Here is a 23,431-nt window from a genome sequence, read left to right on the forward strand (position 1 = left end):
ACCCACGACCTCCCGATCACGGGGCGGACGCCTTACCACTAGGCCACCGTGCCGGTCCAAGTTAGACCTGCTGCTCAAGTATCTACAATGTTCCCAAGGAAAGGAGATAACTCATGCCAAAGTTATTTTTCATCAAAAACACTTGGGTTGATGTTAATACTTTTGAATTGTCTCCCAGTCTTGTAATCCAAATGTATGAGCACATACGTTCATCTGTTCTTATTATTGGAATAACATTCTGGAAGTTTCTGAGAGAGGGTAAATGAGAAACACCGGGGCTAAGCCGGGCCTGACTGCTATTGTGTTGAATAATCCCGGCAAGGACACCTTTGACATTTGACATATATTTACAGTAGCACTGCATAATTGGTTATTTTGTTTATAATATCTCTAATGTTGTTGTCATTGTCATTATATGATGTTTATAGGGGGGGGGGGGGGGGTCAAAGGCGGGGGCACTCTTTACGTGGTGTTGAAATATCGGTATTTGAACATTATTTCAATGATGATAATATAAGTGCCATTTGGCCAATTTTTACTTTTTGGTATTTACTTTTTTTTGTAAATGCGGAGCTTTTCTCTGGGATTTCAAAAGCCTGAATATATTTTATTTATTCTTTTCGCACACAGAATAATATGATAAACTTTGTTCATAATGTTCATGATTTTGTTTTAAAAATTCTACATTTGAATGTGGGGGGGGGGGGGGGGCCGGGGGTCCTTTTTTTTTTTTTTTTACAAAACGTGTCCGAGGGGTGTGTGCACCCTACCTACTTAAAATCATGACAACAAACCTATTTTAGATGCAATTTGAAAAAAATAAAATATATTCTGGCTTCAGAAATGCTAGAGAATAGTTCCGCATTATAACGCTGCGTCGCCCAAAACAAATAACGGTTTTGGGTGTGACGAAAACAAGAACAGGGCCGAAGCGCTATGTAAATTATGAACAATTCTTCCAAATCCATTTATAAAATATGACACTACCAGACTATGTTTTCGCATATTGAGCCAGAATGTTTAGTTATGGTAAATTGATGTTGCAGTTCCGGAGCAAATGATGCTGTTGGGGTCTATGTCGACCAAAAGAATGGGATTCACTGTAGGTCGAGTTCCTGTAGGTGGATTCCCTGTATACCTAAGACTTTAAAATTGGCAATCTTGTATACAGGGTGTAGTTCCTGTAGCGTTTCGCCAATATCAATGAAAGTCACGTGATGCTTAGCGACATCGTTAGAATTTGAAGTTTTTCGATCTTTTTTTGATATTTCTTAGAAATTCGAGTATGGTTTGCAAGTTCTTTTGAAAACCTGCACCCTGTGGGATTCCCTGTATACTAGATTGCCAATTTTAAAGTCTTAGGTATACAGGGAATCCACCTACAGGAACTCGACCTACAGAGAATCCCACTCTTTTGGTCGACATAGACCCCATCAGCGCAAATGATCAACATTTCTTTGCGATTTTGCGTTCAAACGAAAAGCAGACATCTTAATTTTCTTCCAAGGGAGAAATCGTTGGTCATACAGTCTGGCAGGACCCAAAAATACTTCTGCACGCTTTCTTTTCTTGTCATATTCAGTTGCTTCGCAAAAATAAAATGTCATTGGTTTTATTAACTTGTCAAATCAGTCAAAACGACCGCAGAACACAGAACTGGGAAATGACACTGATTGAAATAGGAAAGATCTTCGATGACGAAAGTATAAATGACGTCATGTGGTCACACCTATCTCGAGAACTATTTTCGATTTGCCCAAACTAAAAATTCTGGCTCAATATGCGGAAACATGCTGGTAGTGTCATATTTTTTTAATGGGCGTGGAAGAACTGCTCATAATTAACATAGCACTCCGGCCCTGTTCTTTTTTTCGTCACACCCAAAACCGTTATTTGTTTTGGGCAACGCAGCATTATAATTATTAGTTGTAGTGTCTGCACAACCGAGACTGACATTTCACGTGTTCCGAGCACCTGCGTTACCGAGATATGACGTGCGAGTCTGCTTGTAAAATGACGTCATGGTTCTGATCACACTGCGCCAGGAACATTCAGAATGGTGAACCGATTTCTGTCTTGAAGAGGAGAAATGAGAGGGTTTCTGCTCATATCCCTCGTGGCGTGTGTGCTGAGTCCTGTAACACATTCAAGTCAAGGTCAGTCCCAGGGAGGGAGGGAGAGAGAAATAGATGGAGAGATTGACATACAGATAGCTGTCAAAAAACAAGTACTAGTACATGTATTGTTATTGGCAAGAAGTGATAATGACCTGTTTTTCCACAAAAAGAGATCATTAGTTGGAAGAGAGAGAGAGAGAGAGAGAGAGAGAGAGAGAGAGAGATAGACATAAGACAGACAGACAAACAGACAGACAGACAGACGAACAGACACACAGACACACAGACAGAAAGCTTTCTTGGGCATTGGTATGAGCCAACCTGACTCGACTCCTATTGTTTGAGTGACGGTGTTTGTGTAGGTGCCAGGCATGCCAGGAGGGAAAACGTCCCGTCTGACGCCCTGAAGCCCTTGAACGCTGCACAACGGGACCAGCCTCCAGCCCACACAGGATGGAACTCCACCCACACAGGAAGGAACTCCGCCCAAGATGCAAGCAGCGCTGACTTAGTCAGCCGTCTCTCCTCACAAGTCCAGAGCGACGCCGACCCCCCACACAGTCCAGCTGCACGAATCGAGGCAGAAGACACAGTGCCACGACTTGAGCCTGAGGCAGTGATAGCCAGTGTCAGGACGGCGGGGGTCAAGTCCCACACACGGCCCTCTCCCCCAACACAGCAAGCGGCAAGAGAGGGACCCCCAATACCGCTGTCGGCTGATAGAGTCACCACTACCTCCACACCAACGCCAACGTCTGTGCACAGGGTCCAAAGCCGACAGGGGGCTGAGGAAAAAGGCAGCGGGCCGCCCCCATCCCCCACAAGACACAGTACTGATCACAGCAGTTCGGTCCAGCCCCTGCTAAAAGGGAAGGAGGGGGACAGAGAGGCAGGGAACGTAACGGACACGGTTGAAGGCAGAAACGACAAACACGACACACCGTCCCATGATGCACAGCGTCAGAGTCGAGAGGACTCCGTGAAGAACATACAGACAACCCCCCTCACGCACAACAGAGAAGCAGAGCAGCCTCATCGCCAAGAGGAGAACGCTAGCCTCAGAGCAACATTGCCATTACTAGATGACCTTGGGGAAGGTGACGACACAGCCGCCGATGTTTTTCCCGGCCTGGCACAGAGGAACCAAAACCAAAGCGAGAACCATGGGCGACACAGAAGAAAGAGTAAGCTTATGTCTTTGTGTGCCTTAGATGTCACGTATTATACTCTCTCGTTTTGAATGTATATTTAAAAAGGAACAAGTGCCAGTTAAACTCTCTCTCTCTCTCTCTCTCTCTCTCTCTCTCTCTCTCTCTCTCTCTCTCTCTCTCTCTCTCTCTCTCTCTCTCTCTCTCCACCCATTGCACACCGGTTGGACCGTATATAAGGTAACGTCAAATTATGCTTGTGCAACGTATGTGGGAGTATCACTTATACCCTCAGGATATCTCTTATCCTGTTGCGTAGCGTCACAAGCAGAGAACAGTATACCGAAATGGGAAGGGTAAAAAATGGATCGGGAATTTACAGGACGTCCGCTGTGCTCTCAATCTTCAGTAGTTATAAGTCCCTCTTAGTTTATCCGAGTTGAGTCTGTCTAGATAATGCCATTTTCTCCACCCCTTCTTTTGTACTTTTTTTTTGTTTTTTTTTGGACTGTGCTTGAAATGAAAGTTATTCGTTAGATCGTTTCTACTTTTTTGTAACTTGAAACATGGCGGACATCGGATGAACTGTCACGAGTGGGGCGGTTTCGCCCTGCGAAAAGAAGCTACGTGCCGGTTGTATCGGACTACAAGTAGGGTCGGCAGGCCCAAAACACGCAGAATAAACCTAGATTCCTCTTCTGGTTCCTCGCGTTGCGAGTCGTCATGGGTTCGCTCCTCAGCCGATTCAACCCAGCAAGGACTCCAAGTAGGTCAAGGAGACAGTGACGGCGACTGCATGGGCAAAATCCCACAGTAGATCATTAGATGAAAGGACGTTATACCCATTCCGTAAAACTCCAAAGGTATGTAAATGACTTAGGACATAAATCGGAGGGTTAGATTTCGGAGCAATGAATTTACAACGCTAAAGTTCAAAACTTCTACACCATGACCATACAAATTACTTTTTTTTTTTCATTCAATTTCAAACTCAAAGATTCCATTTTGTTCTGTCTGTGTTTGAACTGCATTTCGACTCTCACTGCATCATGATATTGATAATGACGCAGAGCAATCAACACCTACTGAGCTAAGTTCCTTTTTATGTCTGTTGGCTAGTACAACAGTACAACTTGAACTACAAGTACAAGGGCCATGAGGTTGACATAATTTGTGGTTGGTTAATTTTGTTTGTTTGTGATGTTGCCACATAAGGCTTTGGCAGTTTTTAGTCCCATGACTCATTGAATGTTTTAAAGATCTACATATTTATGTATTATATGTCTACACACCAATGTCTCATGCACTGAGGAATTCCTGTTATGATGATGTATTGGTAACAATTCTGCAGATTGCTCCAATTGTAATACTCACTAAGGCCAAAAAAAATAATAGGTGTGGTTACGGTAACATAGCCCAAAAAAATAGGGTAGGAAGGTAGGCAATCACTTTTTTTTTTTAAACTTTTTTTTCTAATGTGTACAAATTAAACCTACTTGACAGAGAAATAAGTGTGCGACTCGGGCGCTTTCGCTTTCATTGTGTTGTCTGCACTCGTTTACTTGTTTTTTGTGTGTATTTTTTTGACAAATGTAATAAAAAGTTATAGGGTCGGCCCCCAAAAATAGGGTAGGTCGGGTTACCGTAACCACACCTATTTTTTTTTAGGCCTAATACAGGTAATGGTATGATCATACTGACATGTAGTAGTTCACTACTGCTGACTCAATCAGTCAATGAAATTAAGCCATGAAACTACAGTGTTGCAACTGGATTTGTTACACATATTTGTTATGCGGTGTCTGCATGAGGAGAGCTAGGTACAACCTCTGTCCCCTCTGTTAAAATAGCAAAATCTAGATCGGCACTTTTCAGGGTGAGTACGGGTAAGGTCATCAAATCTAGTTTTTATGCCACATGTTTGCCAAGATCTGCAGTCTTGGTTGGAGCAAAACAACGTTTGATTTGGAACAAAAAGGACTGGGTGGTCGGGTGGTAACGCACTTGCGAGAGGTTGCGATTTCGACCCTGGGTCAGGGCGTTAGCAATTTGCTCCCCCCTTTCCTAGTAATACCTAGGTGGTGGGTTCAAGTGCTAGTCTTTCGGATGAGAAGAAAAACCGAGGTCCCTTCGTGTACACTACATTGGGGTGTGCACGTTAAAGATCCCACGATTGACAAAAGGGTCTTTCCTGGCAAAATTGTATAGGCAAAGATAAAAATGTCCACCCAAAATACCCGTGTGACTTGGAATAATAGGCCGTGAAAAGTAGGATATGCGCCGAAATGGCTGCGATCTGCTGGTCGATGTGAATGCGTGATGTATTGTGTAAAAAAATTCCATCTCACACGGCATAAATAAATTCCTGCGCCTTGAGTCCGAGTCTGGAGATACGCGCGCGATATAAGACTTCATATAACATCCTGACTGCTTGCTGTGCAGAGGAAGTGTTCTTTTTAAGAAATGCATTCAAATAAAACAAATGGAGAAATGCCCACTGAACAGAAACAGCCAGGCTCCTAATGTGTGGTATGAATCCAAGTTGAGAGAGATCAGCTGAGCTAGGATTTTACATGGAACAAGATCATCCCTCCACTTGCATACATACCAGAAATGAACATACAGTGTGCTTGATGTGGTGATCAAGTGACATTTTGCTATGAATTTGTTTAAGCAACTAGTAGCTTCTTCAGCGTTAATTCATTAAACAATTACTCTTATTCTTAGCACATAGAACACCTTGCTAAGTTAAGTTATGCGTGTGTTTGTTATTGCAATGTAAGACCTCATGACATAGATAATTATAACAAAATAACACATGATGAGATTCTAAATATGTTTTGTTTACTTGCAGGTCTCAGTTATTACCAAGCCCTGCCTCATTCTTCCCGCAACAGTGACATGGTGCTGTCATAGAACACAAGTAAGGCTTTTGATCATTTCCAAAATACACTAGCAATAGATTGTGAGTGCAACTGGTAATGAGAATATTTTACCACAAAAGGCTAAAGTACAAATAACAGATTTATGATGTTGGAAAAAGAAGTCCGCCAGAGCAAGTGATTAGTGTACCAGTTAGCTAGGGTGGATATATTATATAATTACAATTTACAGTCAGCATAAAATGTTGAGGCCAGTCTTGAATTGTTCTCGCCCTGTGAATTCACCGGCAAATCAGATGGCATGAAGAAATCAATGGTATTTTATGCTCTGCATTGAATGAACCATCTCCAGTCATTCTGAGTGACACACCTCTTTACAAAAAAACATGCCAGTAATTAAATCCAGGCTACATGGGGATGGAAAATGACCCTGGCAATTTCAACCTCTGCTTGTGCCTTTGTGTAGCAGGATTGGATATGGATCTTCAAAAGCCTTAGTTCATTTGTTTGTATCATGTATCATGTATGACGTTATAAGTTAATACTATTAGTCAATTTCAAATAGCAGAGTTATTTTCAGAGCTTTCTAACTTCAAACCCTGTCTGCCCCGTGGAATCTAATGTAATTTAAAGGGTATTTTGATTTTGACTCAGTTTCTTTCTTGCAAGTTCATTCTTTTCTCATTCTAGGTACTAAACCACTACTGATGACTGCCTGCATCAGGGTTATAATTTATGAAGAAGTCAAAATGCACATATTATATAACAGTTTACAATTTAAAGGCCCACTTGCTTTGTCACTATAGTGTGGGTCACTGTCTCCCATCTTGGCCACATACCAAAAAATAAAATATATATTCAGTGACTGCTTGCTGTGGTGAGTTAACTCAAAATATGGGATATTTTCACGAACATTCAAGCTGATCTATGTTGGTATGCGTCCAAGTAGAGGGATGATCTTATCCCAAGTAAAAGCCTGACAAGATCTGAGACTGTGATTGTGTTTTTACATAGTAAAGTAAGCCTTTAACGAGAAAGTATGTCTATTGCACTGGGTGTTTTATTATTATTATATATATTTTTCTTCCAGGTAGTCTCTCTTTAAACTGACTTTCTACACCATGGTGTCTCTGGCAGTGTTATATTGGCAGAAGACAGTTGGAACTGGATATCCTCATTTAGATGGTAGGCATGTTTTCGGCTTTTGTGTTGCTTTGGTGTATGTGTGTATGGTGTGTGTGTGTGTCTGTGTTAAGGCCATGTCAGACTCACAACACAAAACAGTGTTTCCTTTCAAAACAAACACAAAACAGCGTGTTTCCCATGTGACATCCCCCAAAACACGTTTCAGAAAACACTGTTTCGTGTTTTTGCATCGTGTTTTGGGTTTTAGAGCATGCTCTAAAATCTAAAAACACGTTTTGGTAGTCAGCCAATGAACGCGGAAGATCAACTCAAGTGACTCGGTTTCCGGCACCACGGAGATAGAAAAAAATGGCAGACTCAGATGTGGTACCGATTCAGGGTAGTATCGGACCCATGAATCCTAACTAGAGTCTATGGATCCTGTCACGATTGAAGAGAGGCAATAATATCAGTGGGCGCTGCCAGCCGTGTTGTTTACAAACCCAAACACAGCGCGGTAGCTGAACGGGTCAAGCTGACACTGACCGTATCAGTGGACACTGACCGTATCAGTGGACACTGACCGTATCAGTGGGCACTGACCGTATCAGTGGGCACTGCCAGCCGTGTTGTTTACAAACTCAAACACAGGGCGATAGCTGGACGGGTTAAGCTGACACTGACCGATATTTCTGTGAAAACACGCACCGCGCTTCATCTGTGTGTTTCGCAAGTGACATCCCCTCTTTAAAAACATGTGTTTCCCCGACGTTTTGAGATGGTGTTTTTGTCGAAAACAGGGTTTTGTGTTGTGCGTCTGTCTCCGCCTTTAGACACATACCAGAAATAAACACACTGTTTGCATGCTGTGGTGAAGTGACATTTTGTGATTTGTTTTTTTAATGAACTAGTACAGGTAGCTTTTACAGCATTTATTCATAACACAATCGCACTTTTTGGGGTATGTGAACAAGTTAAGAGATCAGGGTTCGACACTAGCGGGGGCGGGGGGCGGAACGCCCCAGAGTTTTGTGTTCCGCCCCAAACATTGCCGAAGCTTGGGGCCCACTCCGCCCCAGGATAAATACCAACAATGACAAACCGAAAATTCTAATGCCAGCAGAGCCAATCACTAAAAATCGCCAGTCAAAGTCGTCACTGAAATTTGCGTTACGATCAATGCCGCAGTCAAGAAAAAAACACATTCAAATCGTCGAAGGACAATGTCGTAAGGGAAATAACTCCCAGATTGCGCTCTTTAGCGTGAGAGATAAGTATCGCCTTCAAATGCCAAACGCAAAATGTGGCGACACATCCCTGGTGTAAAAAGACATGGTCAAATGAAGATGAAGAACAGGGTGGAGAGAAACGAAAAAAGGAGACCGATGCAGCCAAAAGCGCGAAGCGCTGTCGTAATTTCAATGTCAAATGGTTGAAAGAATTTCCCTGGCTTCAGTACGATGAAGAAAAACAGACAATGCATTGCCGCACGTGAATACTGAGAGTGGGCCCCAGATTTTTTTTTTTCCGCCCCAGCAATTTCCATCTCTGGGGCCAGTGTGGCCCCAGGCCAAATAAGTTAGTGTCGACCCCTGGAGATCATGTCTTATCCCATTTTAAAGCCCTACCAGATCTGAGACGGTGAGCCAAATTGTTTTCATGAGAAGGAATGTGCCTTTTAGTGAAATCTATGTACTTTACAAAACATATTTTAAGAAATGAAATGTGTTACAAGTAACAGCCATAGGAGTGATAGCCTGTAGGTGGAATAATAATCTTCAATTGCCTATAAATGATTATCTGGTTAAGAATGACCTCTTCAAGAAAATTAATGCAAAGCATTTTGATGTTTGTGACGATTAGTTACTCTTTATCACGTTTGTTCGCTGATTTTGCTGTCAGTGTCAGTGTTGGGCAGGTGTGCGTCCATGATGTCATTGCTATTGAAAACTAATCTGTACTGTAAAGTAAATGTACCCATACATGGCAGTTGTCTGGTCAAACCGGGGGCCAGCCATGACTGGGACTGATGTATCCTCAGGCACTCGACACCAGGTGGGCGGGGCCAGTGGTTGGGGTGTGATTCCCTGCCTTACACCACCACAAAGTGTTGTATCAGTAGACAAGACTGAGCAGAACTTCTGCCCCTCCCCCCCCCCCCCCACCCCCCTCACCAATTGACCACTCAGTGCCATGTGCCTGTGGCTGTATCATAAACACTTTGTGACAATAGTTGTTACCTCCTTAGAACATATCTTGTGATGCTCCTCGGTGTTTGATGTATGCTAACTGGTGTACTTATGACATAGTGTTCATATGAAAGTTTTATGTGTTGCAGCTCATCCAGATCACAGGTACACAAAGGAGCTGGTTCCAGTGAAAACATAGGCACATGGAACTGCTTATGGACTACTTTAGAAAGTGTGCGGTTACAACCAAGACTCTCCAGTTAGGAAGGTCTGCGGAAGGGTGCTTGTTCTGTTTCCTCGGACAGGCTTTTCAAGACTAGGTAGGTTGAACCACATGATTGGGCTTTAATTATGAATGCACTTCAAAGTTCACTTATTTCATTATCTGGTACAAGTTCTCTTGCATGTGGGTGTAAGGCTGAAGAAGAACCTCTGACAAGTCAATTTTCAAGCAACTGAGCATGAACCCAGGTAAAAAAAAACCACAGAGCTCTCTTTCTCTCTCTTTCTATTGGTCTGTTATTCATAGAATGACACTAACAGTGACACAAGTAAAAAATCTGTATCATTGTCTTGACCTCTAGAAATTTGGTAGAGAATAAGATGACTAATAGTATTATTTTGATTATTTTATGGTCATTACTGTGGACTCCCCCCCCCACACACACACACACACACACACACCACCCCACCCCTGCCCCTTTTAAGACACCCCAATCTAAGACTCCTTCCTATTAATGACCCTGTTTACGCAGACTTCTTGTTCATAACATCTGTAAATTCACTCCCATTTTAAGACTTGCTCCTTTTTAAGACCTGATTTTGCTTATTTTGGATTTCGAAAAAGAGAACAACAAATCCCCACTCTCTAGCCAGGCACATGATTTTTGTATGAACCAAGTTGAGGGATGGCATTTGTATAGGCCTGACCAGATCTGAGATGTTGAATCTATTGCTTACAAAGAAAGCATTGTGTCATTAAAGGCACACTACTTCTCTTCACCGTCTCAGTTCAGGCCAGGCTTTAACATAGGATAAGCTCATCCCTCAACTTGGTCACATATGAACAATCAACACACTGACTTCTTGCTGTAGTGATCGAGTCAGATTTGCCAAGGCGTGTACATGGAATAAGATCATAATTCTAAATGCTGAAGTAACATTCTGTTTCCTATGAAGCTAGGCTTGATTTTGGTATGAATCCAAGTTAAGGGATAGCATGTGTAAAAGCAGAATTGTTTACAGAGGCAGCTTTGTGTTATTAAAGGCATCTCAGATCACCTGCCAGGCTTTTTTTTTTTTTTTTTTTTTACATGGGGTAAGACTATCCCTCCACTCCGGCACATACCAGCAATAAACACAGTGGTTACTTGTGATGAAATAGTGGCAAGACAGATTATTTAAGCATCACATAACCTTCCTAAGTGAAGTCAAGTCGTGTGTGTGTGTGTGAGCATAGAATGTTGAGGACAGCCTTGAAATTTTCTGACTGTGTGAATTCAACAGAACTGCTGTAAATCTGGCGCAGTATAGTTTTTATTGTATGAAACTTCATTTCCAGTCAGGTGCTATGAAGAAATCATATCAGGTTATGCTTTGCAGTGAACCACCACCAGTATTTATTTATTTATTAAGGAGATTTCTATAGCGCATAACTAAAAGCACTATTTCTGAGTAACACGTCATCTTAATTAAAGCATGCCAGTATCGCCAGGCTCCTTTTGGGTGGTAAATGTGGATCTTCAAAAGCCTAAGTTAAAAAAACAAGATGTAAAAGTACATTTTGAATAGTAGGTTTTTTTCAGAGGGCAGATATCACAAGATATGATCGTTCAACTGCATGTATGCCTCATTACTAAAACAACAAGAAGAGCAAACGCTCGATCGAGTCACTTTCGCAGTTCTGAATATTATATGAGGCATCAGATGGACAGGAAGAAATTGCTATTCACAACACAATGAGTCACGTTCACATAAAATTTGAGCCCGGTCACTTTTATAGTTTCCGAGAAAAGCCCAACGTTAAGTTGTGTGTTGCCGAACAGAAAAGGCTAGTTATCTCCCTTGTTTTTCTGATAACGTTCGTAAAAGGCTACAGATGTAAATACTTTGATGTAAAGAATAATCCTACAAAGTTTCAATCACATCCGATGAACTTTGTCAAAGATATAAAATGTCTAATTTTTCCTTTGACGCTGACCTGTGACCTTGAAAAAGGTCAAAGGTCAACGAAACCATCGTTAAAGTGTAGAGGTCATTGGAGGTCACGACTAAACAAAATATGAGCCCGATCGCTTTGATAGTTTCCGAGAAAAGTCCAACGTTAAGGTGGTGTCTACGGACGGACGGCCGGCCGGACAGACTAACACTGACCGATTACATAGAGTCACATTTTCTCAAGTGACTCAAAAATTAAGTGGTATTTTACTCGTCTTTCTGGTAAAACATATACACCATCAATATATTATAATAATGATCTTGCTTGTTTACAGATGGACAACAGCTGCTGCCAGGACTAGGTTACGCATAAAGAAAACAGTCAACACTTGGCTGGTGCTGGAGCTTCTTTGATGTCTATATCAACAACAAAAAGACAGACAGATACCAGCTCATTCAAGACCATATCCCCATTTTACTCACACAGAACAGAGAGCCATCTTCCGCCTTCGCACAGGACACTGCTGTCTGAAGGTACACCTCAAAAGGATAGGTTTTGCACCTACAGCGGACTGTGGCTAGGGTAGGAAGAACAGACTCTGCAACACGTTCTGAGAGGGTTGCCTTTCCTTGCCACCCCTGTGCAACAAGACTTGGCCAGAGAGCACACATCCAAATGCAAACACTGAAGAGGAAGAAGAAGAAGGTGCCCACACAGAAGGGCATGAATCTACTTCAAGGGCAGAAAGGTTTACAGCAGTTTATAGACTTGTAGCAGATAACATGATTGTTGAGACAAAATTACCTTAACCTTCGCCGGCACTCGTTATCGACTACACACGAACGCATTCGTGGGGCCAAGCAGACCCATGCTTCTCAAAGAAGGAAAAATGTGCATATCCTTCCGTGGCACTCGTGGGGCCGTGCAGACCCATGCTTCTCAAAGAAAGAAAAATATGCATATCCTTCCGTGGCACTCGTGGGTCCGTGCGGACACAGAAGGGTGTTTGATGCAAATATCTCTTAAACGAGTTGGAATTTTTTAATGAGCTTTTAGAAATGCCTCAGACACCTAAAAAGCTATCATCTCCTAAAAGCTCATTAAATTTCAGTGATAATTAATTAATTAATTAATGGTCAAATTTAGACTACACACGGTATTTGGTAAAATATTATGGGTCTGCATGGCCCCACGAGTGCCACGGAAGGGTTTGCACAATTGTCCTTCTTTGAGAAGTATGGGTCCGCATGGACCCACGAGTGCCTCGGAAGGGTATACACGCTTTTCCTTCTTTGAGAAGTATGGGTCCGCACGTCCCCACGAATGCTTCCGTGTGTAGTCTAAATTTGACCATTAATTAATTAATTAATTAATTATCACTGAAATTTAATGAGCTTTTAGGAGATGAAAGCTTTGTAGGTGTCTGAGGCATTTCTAAAAGCTCATTAAAAAATTCCAACTCGTTTAAGAGATATTTGCAATCAAACACCCTTCTGGGTCCGCACGGACCCACGAGTGCCTCGGAAGGGTATACACGCTTTTCCTTCTTTGAGAAGTATGGGTCCGCACGTCCCCACGAATGCTTCCGTGTGTAGTCTAAATTTGACCATTAATTAATTAATTAATTATCACTGAAATTTAATGAGCTTTTAGGAGATGATAGCTTGTTAGGTGTCTGAGGCATTTCTAAAAGCTCATTAAAAAATTCCAACTCGTTTAAAAGATATTTGCAATCAAACACCCTTCTGGGTCCGCACGGACCCACGAGTGCCGGCGAAGGTTAAAGGGAGAAAATGAACAAGCTAAATAGGCTGTACAGTACTTCACTTGAACAATTTATAAGGTTCCCTGTAATGTATTAAGTATCAAGAACATTTACAGATCACAAGACATTGTGTTTTCTTTTGTTTGCAATACAAATTTTTCACAATAAAAAGATATGCACTTGGCAAGATCCTTAAAATGTAAAACTAGTACGTGTGACAATTTTGAATTGTTCAGAGATGGTTTTGCTTCAGTGGTAAATGTTTTAGCTTTGTTATAAGATTCCGTTACTGAAGCATACTTTAAAACCTTGACCTTCCAAGTCTTGAACAACATACCCTAACTGTGTTAGCACCCTGGGCTGCGATCATTGTGTTGAGCTACTTAACAGAGGACTCCTTGGTTTTATTACATATACTTTGGTTAACTTTAATTATTTGATAAATAATTCTAATACAGGACAACTCCCCCATCAAATGTAGAAATGTCGTCTGCATTTTTATTTTGTATACTGCATATTTTAAAAGGCTATTTTTGTGCACAAAACATGCATCTGCAGGGAGCTTTAGAGGGTGAAGTTAGGATCTATTATGGGGCATGCAGCACCACACCCATTTTGTGTGTGTGTATTTTGTGTTGACACATAAGACACTGTCATTCCAGCAGAAACCTGTGATGATGCACATTTTATTGCAGTAACCAGCTGAAATTGTATGTACGTTGTTATGAAATTGACAAATGATCCCTGCTTTGCAATCCTGGGTTAATGATATTGCCAAAATTAAAACGTGGAGGAAAAAGTGAGTGTAAACCTATTCTTGTGGTGGTGGTGGTGGTGGTGGTGGTGGTGGTGGTGGTGGTGGTGTGTGTGTCTGGTTAGTGTGTGTGTGTGTGTGTTTGAGTGTGTGTTAAACAAACAACAACGACAAACAACACCAAACCTAAATCAAACAAGCACAACAAAAACAAATGACACAAAAACTGACAAAAATCAGAATATCAACTGAGGAGAAAAAAACAGTGGCTGAATGCAATACTTATTATAACTTAAAAAGTAAAAGTGTGCGTGTGATGTGTGCGTATGTTTGAGTGTTTTAAACAAAAACAACAAACCTAAATTAAACAAGCACAACAACAACAACAAAACAAACGTGGAAAAATTCTGAATATTAACTGAGGAAAAACAAACAGTGCCTGAGTACGAGACTTATTATCAGGGAAACAACGGCAAAACTCGCAATGTCGTATGGAATAAGGTAAAAGATGTAAATCATGGTTTACAGAGAACATCAGTACTGAGTTCTGTCATGTTTTATTTTCTCCAGAGTGTGACGTCTGCAGAATGATCGATACAAAAAGCAGTGTCTCCAGTCATGGCCATATGCTGCTTTCCTAATTTTTGCTTTGCACTATTTTTGCTTTGTGCACATATTTGAACCTTGTGGTGCTATGATTCGGTTCTTAAAAGAAAATTATGACTCACACTCACATACAATCCTTGTTTTTGAATGTTTTAAAACATTGCTGCTTTCTGCTTTGAGCCTGGAGGAACAAAATGACTCTGAAGCCGGACTGCCGAGAGGAAGAATGAGAGGGAAAAGAACACGCAGCCATGAAAACACACACAACTCCCTGACAGATAAACTGCTTATGTTCCAAAATCAAGAATCTTTAAGTGCGCACGCACGCACACACACAAACACACACGCGCGCGCGCGCGCACACAGAGAGACTCTCCTCGTGGAAGTAAACTTATACTCGAACTTGAAAGTAAGTATAAATGTTTGATACGAAATAAACCTGTGATAAAAGTCTTTTTATAAATCATCGGTACCAACAAAATTGTCACAACACGTAAAAGGACATACTGTAGTTTCAAATTAGTAACAATCTAAGCCATTTTAATCAGCACTGGTGTCCGGCAAGCACTAACAGATATAACAGCACGTGTATGCATCTTGAAGTAATAAGACCTTGAAGTAGGCCTAGAGTTTACACTATGCATTACTATGTAATGCTTTAATTCAGCTGCCTAACTGTGGAACTTTGCAAATGTGTGAGGACCGTTTCACAAAACAGACAAAACACCCTCTCAGTTATTTACACAAATCAGTTCCAGAATGTGCGTGTTCCTTTTCTGTCTCTACAAATTAATGTTATCTGGGGGGAAAACGAATCATTGTCGCTTCCGCCCTCAGTTATAATTGCCTGAGCATAATAGGAAATGCAACAGGTGTAGTCTTCGGCCTGATTTTTAGTCAAGATATTTCGACACAGAATGTTTCTTTCTTTTTTCTTTGTATGTTCACAAGCTCACATACAATCATTTATGCAACACTGACAATAAGACCAGACCAGAGTTGTGATTGAAATGGGCAGTTTATTTAATAAAGCTCCAGAATGAATAAAAATACATGACAAAATAAGGTGGTCCCGCTGTACAAAGCCGGTTACCAAACACACACACACACCAACACACACAAACACACTCACGCACGCACACACACACACACACACACACACACACACACACACACACACACACACACACACACACACACACAGAGTAACATTGTACAACTTACTGTCACATTCAAGCGGGAACACCAAACAAAACGTATCATCAAATGAAACAACATTTTAAGTGGTCAAGCAGATGACCACAAACCACACTTGAAATCTTCACATTTTAACACTTTCTCCTGTATCCATAAAAGTCATTTATGCTGACTAGATAATGACATCAATAAAACCATTCCCTTTTTTATTTTAAAGAAAAACAAGAAAATTAAAATAACGCAAAGAACTGATGCTCAGTAAGGTTGGGTATCGATCTCAAATGTGTGCATAGCTAATTACATGTAACCGGCATGGACTGGGGCTAGAATTGGCCTTTCTGTCAGGCAACTCGGCCTCTAATTGGTTTTATATTGTCTGATCCCCCTCCAGAAAAAAACAATACCATTTGCCCCGTGCTTCTGCGCCCACAAAAAATATTCGGGAATAAGAAAAGTTCAAATTTTAGGCACCCCACATACAACCTTAATTGTCAGTCAATTACTTTACTGCAATCAACGTTGATTTTAAAGTACCATGTCATTATTATTTTGGAGATAGATTTGAAAAAGTCCATAATTGCAGACTGCGTATTGCATACCTGTCAAGTACTTTTGGCCTCTGACCATAGTAAATGGCATAAGAAACCATAGTTGGGGATCAAAAACCATAGTTAATGCGTGGATCAGGATGTGGTTAAACGCACAAATTCAACTTCTCACGCATACACACTAAACCAATCAGATTGGTTTTCACAAACTAAAAGTAAAACACATAAATTCCTTTCTACACAAACTGCTCTTTATTTACCACTAGCCTACATGTAATACATTTACACTGCACTCTTGTTCGTTCATTTTTTTTGTCACTTGTCACTTGTGTTCTTTGTTGTATTCATCTGTGCAAATCTTTGCTTTGTCAATCATGCTGCCAGTCACCTTAAAATCATGGCAGCATGCATCAGAGTTAATTTTGACCTGTAAGAAGGCAGTCAGTGTGTCAGCTCCCAGACTGTGATCCAGCACTTGAAGGTGTTGCAGGGTTTCACTGCCAAATGGAAATTTATTCAACATTTTCCTCACACAGGCCATGTAGAACTGGCGCACATCATGCCAGAACTTCTGTTGTGTGGCTGGTGCAAGCTCCTCCTCAGAAATGAATGAACGGCAGTCCATGCCAGCCAAAAAAAAAAAAAAAAAAAAAAAAAAATTTTTTTTTTTTTTTTAATGCTGAAAATGCGTATGGTTTGAGGTATACGACGTAGGACCCAAAAAACACCGAAAATCCGTAAGAATTACGCAGAATGCGTAGGACTTGACAGGTATGGTATTGGTTTGAGTGATTTGAATTTTGATTTATGTGAGCGGCACCTCAAGGATTGCCCCAAATGTGAGTGCGGTTACCCAAGGGAGACTGCTGAGCACTATTTGTTGCATTGACCCTTGTGTAGAGATGTACGATTATTGTCAATTGATAACTGATTATAAGTTTATTGAAATATTATTGAAAGGCATCCCGCAATATTCCCGGAATGTCAATCAGACCATATTCATAACTGTACAAGAATTTATTAAGACAAACAGGCATGTTCCGTACATGAGCCTCTACATTTTATTCATAATGTTCATTTGACACTGTCATGAGACAAATGCTGCCTGACCAATTGTTCTTCGTAATTTCTCTCGTGTTTTGTGTCCTTGTTTCGACTTATCGATTATGGCCCAATCGTTATGTAATTTAGTGCCATTTTCGCCGATCACAAAATGTATTAACTTTGCGTGTGTGTCTTCTGTGCATTTAATATTATTGTGACGTGACCCACTCTTCCAACATTTCTGGCGCTCCAAGTCTTCGTCGTCCTTTTTTTTTCCCCTTATGCTGAATTCTGTTCTCTCGTACCCCATTTCTTTTTGTTTCTTGTTTTTACCCCCACCAAGTTCTGTACTACCACCCCCTCCCTTTTTTGATTGCTTGCGCATCAGGTTTGTCTGTTTGTTTTCGTTGTCTGAAATGAGTAAATGTATCTAGTCCGCCATCATGCTAAACTTTGTTATGTACATACCAGGATGACTTAAAATAAGCATTTATGCTTGAGTTATCTTAAAAAAACAATGCATTGTTTCTGTCATGATAACAAATTGAATAAAGTTTTGTAAACCAATGGACTGATTATAGTTGACCCTGATATGTGATTACGGGATAGTGTCACGTTAATTTATTTCTACTTTCACTTGTACTTTTGTACTTAAAACAAATCACTGAAATGTAAAAGTTATTTTTCTTTCCATTGTGAAGTGTCGTCAGTCTCCTCAAGGTAATGCAGTCAAACTCAACCAAAAGTTGGAGGGGCTTCTTCATACTTTCAGTGTGTGTGTGTGTGTGTGTGTGTGTGTGTGTGTGTGTGTGTGTGTGTGTGTGATTTCTTTTGACACTATGCACGTTTCAAAGTGAGTATAGTGCGCTTCCCAAGCATAAAACGGTGCATGACTCTGGATTTGCGTCTGAGATATTGACACATCACTGTGAGAAAAAGCGTTAATGAAAAAAGAAGACTATTTATTTTCCTTGAGCATTATCTTAAAGTGGTGTGCCAAAAACTTTTAAATTTAAAAATTCAATATTTAACTTTAGGAAAAGCACTGTAGAGAGAAACCCACGCTTGTGTGTTCAGAATAGTCTCCATGTGGTATCAATATAAATGATTCAAATGTATGGAAGAGAAGCTGTTTCTGCTGGATTAATACACACACACAATTGTGCACTCACACATAAGCACGCATGCATGCTCACACACACACACACACACACACACACACACACACACACACACACACACACACACACACACAGAAACAACAAATTCATTATGACAAAACCAAATACGAAGTCCTATTTCACAAATTTTATATCTTCTCCTTTTCACCATATACAAATACAGTCACGGAGTACATTTATAAGGCTATATTTATGGGATAGAGCCACTTGTTAATTGTTTCTTGTTCACAAAAGCACTAATAAAAAAATTGCTCCAGGGGCTTGCAACGTAGTACAATATACTACCTTACTGGGAGAATGCAAGTTTCCAGTACAAAGGACTTTAACATTTCTTACATACCAATCAATATGAGGCTTATATTGCGCGTATTCTGTGGGTACAGTTCTAAGCTCAGGGATTTTATTTTAATTTCATTTTATGCAATTTATATCGCGCACATATTCAAGGCACAGGGATTTATTTATGCCGTGTGAGATGGAATATTGTTTTACACAATACATCACGCATTCACATCGGCCAGCAGATCGCAGCCATTTCGGCGCATATCCTGCTTTTCACGGCCTATTATTCCAAGTCACACGGGTATTTTGGTGGACATTTTGATGAAAATTTATCTATGCCTATACAATTTTGCCAGGAAAGACCCTTTTGTCAATCGTGGGATCTTTAACGTGCACACCCCAATGTAGTGTACACGAAGGGACCTCGGTTTTTCGTCTCATCCGAAAGACTTGAACCCACCACCTAGGTTAGGAAAGGGGGCAGAAAATTGCTAACGCCCTGACCCAGGGTCGAACTCGCAACCTCTCGCTTCCGATCGAGCGCAAGTGCGTTACCACTCGGCCACTGAGTGGAAGGTACACCAACACGATATTAGCACTCCAGATTTTTATCTCGCAGTTTTTCTGAAGGACTTTGCATTTGAAAACTATTCTCAGACAAAATCGCTGCCCTACACGCCACCAGGCGTGAAAGGCAAAACCTACTACTCAGACAAAATATGAGTTTAAACTGCAAGTACATGTACAGGGAGTCTGAAGGGTTCAAGTCGGATGAGATAGACTACTGTTGTGGCAATCTTCGAATTTGAAAATCATTTTTTTAAAAGAGTAAAACTCATAGTTCTTCTTCTTCTTCGCTCATGGGCTGAAACTCCCACGCTCACTCACAAATTTGCACGAGTGGATTTTTACGTGTATGACCGTTTTTACCCCACCATTCAGGCAGCCATACGCCGCTTTCGGGGGAAGCATGCAGGGTATTTTTGTGTTTCTATAACCTACCAAACTCTGACATGGGTTACAGGATCTTTTCCGTGCGCACTTTGTCTTGTGCTTGCGTGTACACACGAAGGAGGATAAGGCACTAGCAGGTCTGCACATAAGCAATGACCTTGGAGATCAGAAAATTCTCCACCTTTAACCTACCAGGCGGCCGCGATTTTGACTCATGACCTTCTGAATAGGAGGCCGATGTCTTATCCACAAAAACACCGAGCCCGTCCAAACTCCTAGTAAAAACAACAACTGCAAATCTGGGAGCAAAATGTGAACGGTTACAGTTTCAACTATCCTTCCCCTTTAAATCAGCATTTTTGGAAACCTAAACGAAAGAGTATTCAAGAACAACAGTCACGGATTCAGATTTAAAAAAACAAATGGTAACTATGCTTTTTGGAAATTCTTTCTTTAATTGGTGTTTAACGAAGGTTATATCGCGACAGGGAAAGGGGGGGAGATGGGATAGAGCCACTTGTTAATTGTTTCTTGTTCACAAAAGCACTAATAAAAAAATTGCTCCAGGGGCTTGCAACGTAGTACAATATACTACCTTACTGGGAGAATGCAAGTTTCCAGTACAAAGGACTTAACATTTCTTACATACTGCTTGACTAAAATCTTTACAAACATTGACTATATAAGAAACACTTAACAAGGGTAAAAGGAGAAACAGAATCCGTTAGTCGCCTCTTACGACATGCTGGGGAGCATCGGGTAAATTCAGACCTGGGAACCCCTGTTTTGCACTTAGAGTATTCTCAAACAAACTTGGTGTATTTTCAGAAAAATGAGCGTACTCCACACAGCATTTGAACATCCATGATTCAAACATGCTTCACACGCGTCCGCCACATCGTTAATTAAGTTTACCTATACATGTACATTCAAAACAAATCCTGACAAAAACTGTAATCATGTGTCAAAATACTGGATCGGCTTCAAGATGGGCTTGTGAATAAAAGTAGTCTAGGAATTTTTCTCGTCGTATTTTTTTCCCACTGACCGTACTGATTGTATTCTCGACAATCTTGCGTACAGAATACGGCGAAATCGTATGGGTTCCCAGGTCTGTAAATTCTTCCCCCTAACCCGCGGGGGGTCTTTTTGGAAATGCGCTTCAGACAAATGCCTTTGCACACGTTATGTTACTCACAGCAAAATGCAAGAATAATTGGGGACCATATGGGATGGGGCAAATTGGGAGGGAGCAATTCGGGACACCACCATATATATCTACCAAATATTTACAAATAGCTATCTTAGTACATGCATAACATGCTGTACCAATACACAATTTCTTTAAATAACTATGTAAGGATTATTGGCAGTCTCCCGGAGCATGTTTCACGCTATCCTGCGATCAGGACAAGCGACTGACTGTGATGTGTATGCTGTGCGGCGTGCGCTACATAAGAAACCTTTTTTTAAATTTGTATTAAATACAATCACCTGAGCCACGAATGGCTAGCTGACAGCGGCTATCTTTTACACAACAAATTCTGAACTCTGATGAACTCGTGACCGCTGATTTTTAAAGGCAAGGGGTATCATATTGTGCGCATGGCATACACATCCAAGTTGGTCGTTTGTCCCGATTGTGGGATACAGCCTGTCAGAGGCGTAGAGCGTGCTCGAGATGTTTTGAAAAACCTGACTGCAGTACAGGGATTTTTACACCTCCGGACTGCTGATAATTGGGGCGGGGATATAGCTCAGTTGGTAGCGCGCTGGATTTGTATTCAGTTGGCCGCTGTCAGCGTGAGTTCGATCCCAGGTTCGGCGGAAATTTATTTCAGAGTCAACTTTGTGTGCAGACCCTCTTCGGTGTCCGAACTCCCCCCCGTGTACACTACATTGGGTGTGCACGTTAAAGATCCCACGATTGACAAAAGGGTCTTTCCTGGCAAAATTGCTTTGGCACAGTTAATAATTGTCTATCTATACCCGTGTGACTTGGAATAATAGGCCGTGAAAGGTAAATATGCGCCGAAATGGCTGCAATTACTGGCCGTATAAAATTTCATCTCACACGGCATCACTGCTGAGCGCCTAGAACTGTACCCACGGAATATGCGCGATATAAGCCTCATTGATTGATTGATTGATAATCCTAACAGAATTATTTTCAAAAACCGTCTATTGCCTTGAAAGCAAACCTGGAATTTCTGATGCGAGTTGCCAGAAAGAAAGTTCACTAACAAGATCCAGGCCAACACCCCCCCCCCCCCCCCCTAAATAACACTAAGGAGTGAGGTGAGCTTAAATAACTAATTAATTAATCAATCAATAAATTCTCTGCTGAAATCCCCAACTTCGCGCATCGAAGCTATGAAAAACAGGACACTGCCACGTTTCCATTCAGCTAAACGCCACACCATTTTCAAGAGGGGATGTCTCAGGAAGAAAGATGTGACGCTCCCGATTCATATGTTTCAGAAGACAGCCCACCTGAGAAAAAGAAGAACACAATATAGAAATAATAACAACCTGTCAACCACAAATACATTAAAGTTTTTCAAACAGTTCACTAATCCGACAAACTCATGCTCGTTTCTGGTGCATTTGATAAAGCCAATTACGGGTAGATGCTAGACAACAGCAAAACCACCACCACATAACAACAACACAAGATTGTTTATGGTTGTTTACAGTCTCTTGAACACAGGAGTCAATCGAGACCGTATATATAACAACAAGAAGCATAAAAAAGCACTTCAGTTTGAAACCCAGGTTCAATGTAGTAAATGATATTGCATCAATGTTCCATCCATCCTCAGCACTTTCAAAACCAGTTTCTTCTAGGTCATACACACCTTTTCCTCGATTGATCTACAGTATATCAGATCACTATTGTTCTTTTTATGATTTGCACCAAGGGAATGATTAACATTTCTGTCTTAGTCATAATGTAACAAGCTTTAAGCAAAAGCATAATATTCTACACATTCACATATTGTAAGGTTGAAGGGGTCTATGTCGACCAAAAGAAGGTGTATTCCCCATAGCCATAGGTGTTTTCCCTGTGTACCGGGAATACAGTTGGATTTTCTGTAGAGAAGTATAATATCGTACAATCTTGCGCCAAGCGCGTGACTGCGGTTAGATAGGAGAATCTATTTAAAATCCTGAAATCGCGTGCGGCATCCAGTCAAGCAAAACATGCTTCGACCGTTTATCAAAACGGATTTAGTTAAAGAAACATCTGCACCCCCACCCCCAACAGCCTGGTATTATGTTTTCCTCGCTGGTACTCTCGTCCATTGAATCACTTTCACTCTCGTAAGCTTGAAGTAACTCCATGGCGTCTAACGGAAGTATATTCCCTAGTGTATATGTACAGGAAATTAACATACAGGGAATACAGCCACTGTTGGTCGACATAGACCCCTTCTAAAGTGCTGCAGTGGTTACCTTTCCCTCCAAGGACCAAGCTGTT

The 23,431-nt window shown here is 41.1% G+C and overlaps 1 protein-coding gene and 2 long non-coding RNA genes across 3 annotated transcripts in view; all 3 read left to right on the top strand.

Moving 5' to 3' along the window:
• LOC138948397 (uncharacterized) overlaps positions 1-23,431 on the top strand; it is a 319,572-nt gene that overhangs the window by 252,062 nt on the left and 44,079 nt on the right. The window lies entirely within an intron of this gene.
• LOC138948394 (uncharacterized) overlaps positions 1-23,431 on the top strand; it is a 290,382-nt gene that overhangs the window by 111,196 nt on the left and 155,755 nt on the right. The window lies entirely within an intron of this gene.
• Positions 3,764-14,187, top strand: LOC138948382 (uncharacterized). The gene is made up of 5 exons (XR_011449980.1): positions 3,764-4,128; positions 6,120-6,188; positions 7,238-7,332; positions 9,611-9,781; positions 11,954-14,187. It is a non-coding gene; the product is annotated as an uncharacterized lncRNA (long non-coding RNA).

Source organism: Littorina saxatilis, linkage group LG15 (genome assembly GCF_037325665.1).
Source record: "Littorina saxatilis isolate snail1 linkage group LG15, US_GU_Lsax_2.0, whole genome shotgun sequence".
Lineage (NCBI taxonomy): Eukaryota > Metazoa > Mollusca > Gastropoda > Littorinimorpha > Littorinidae > Littorina > Littorina saxatilis.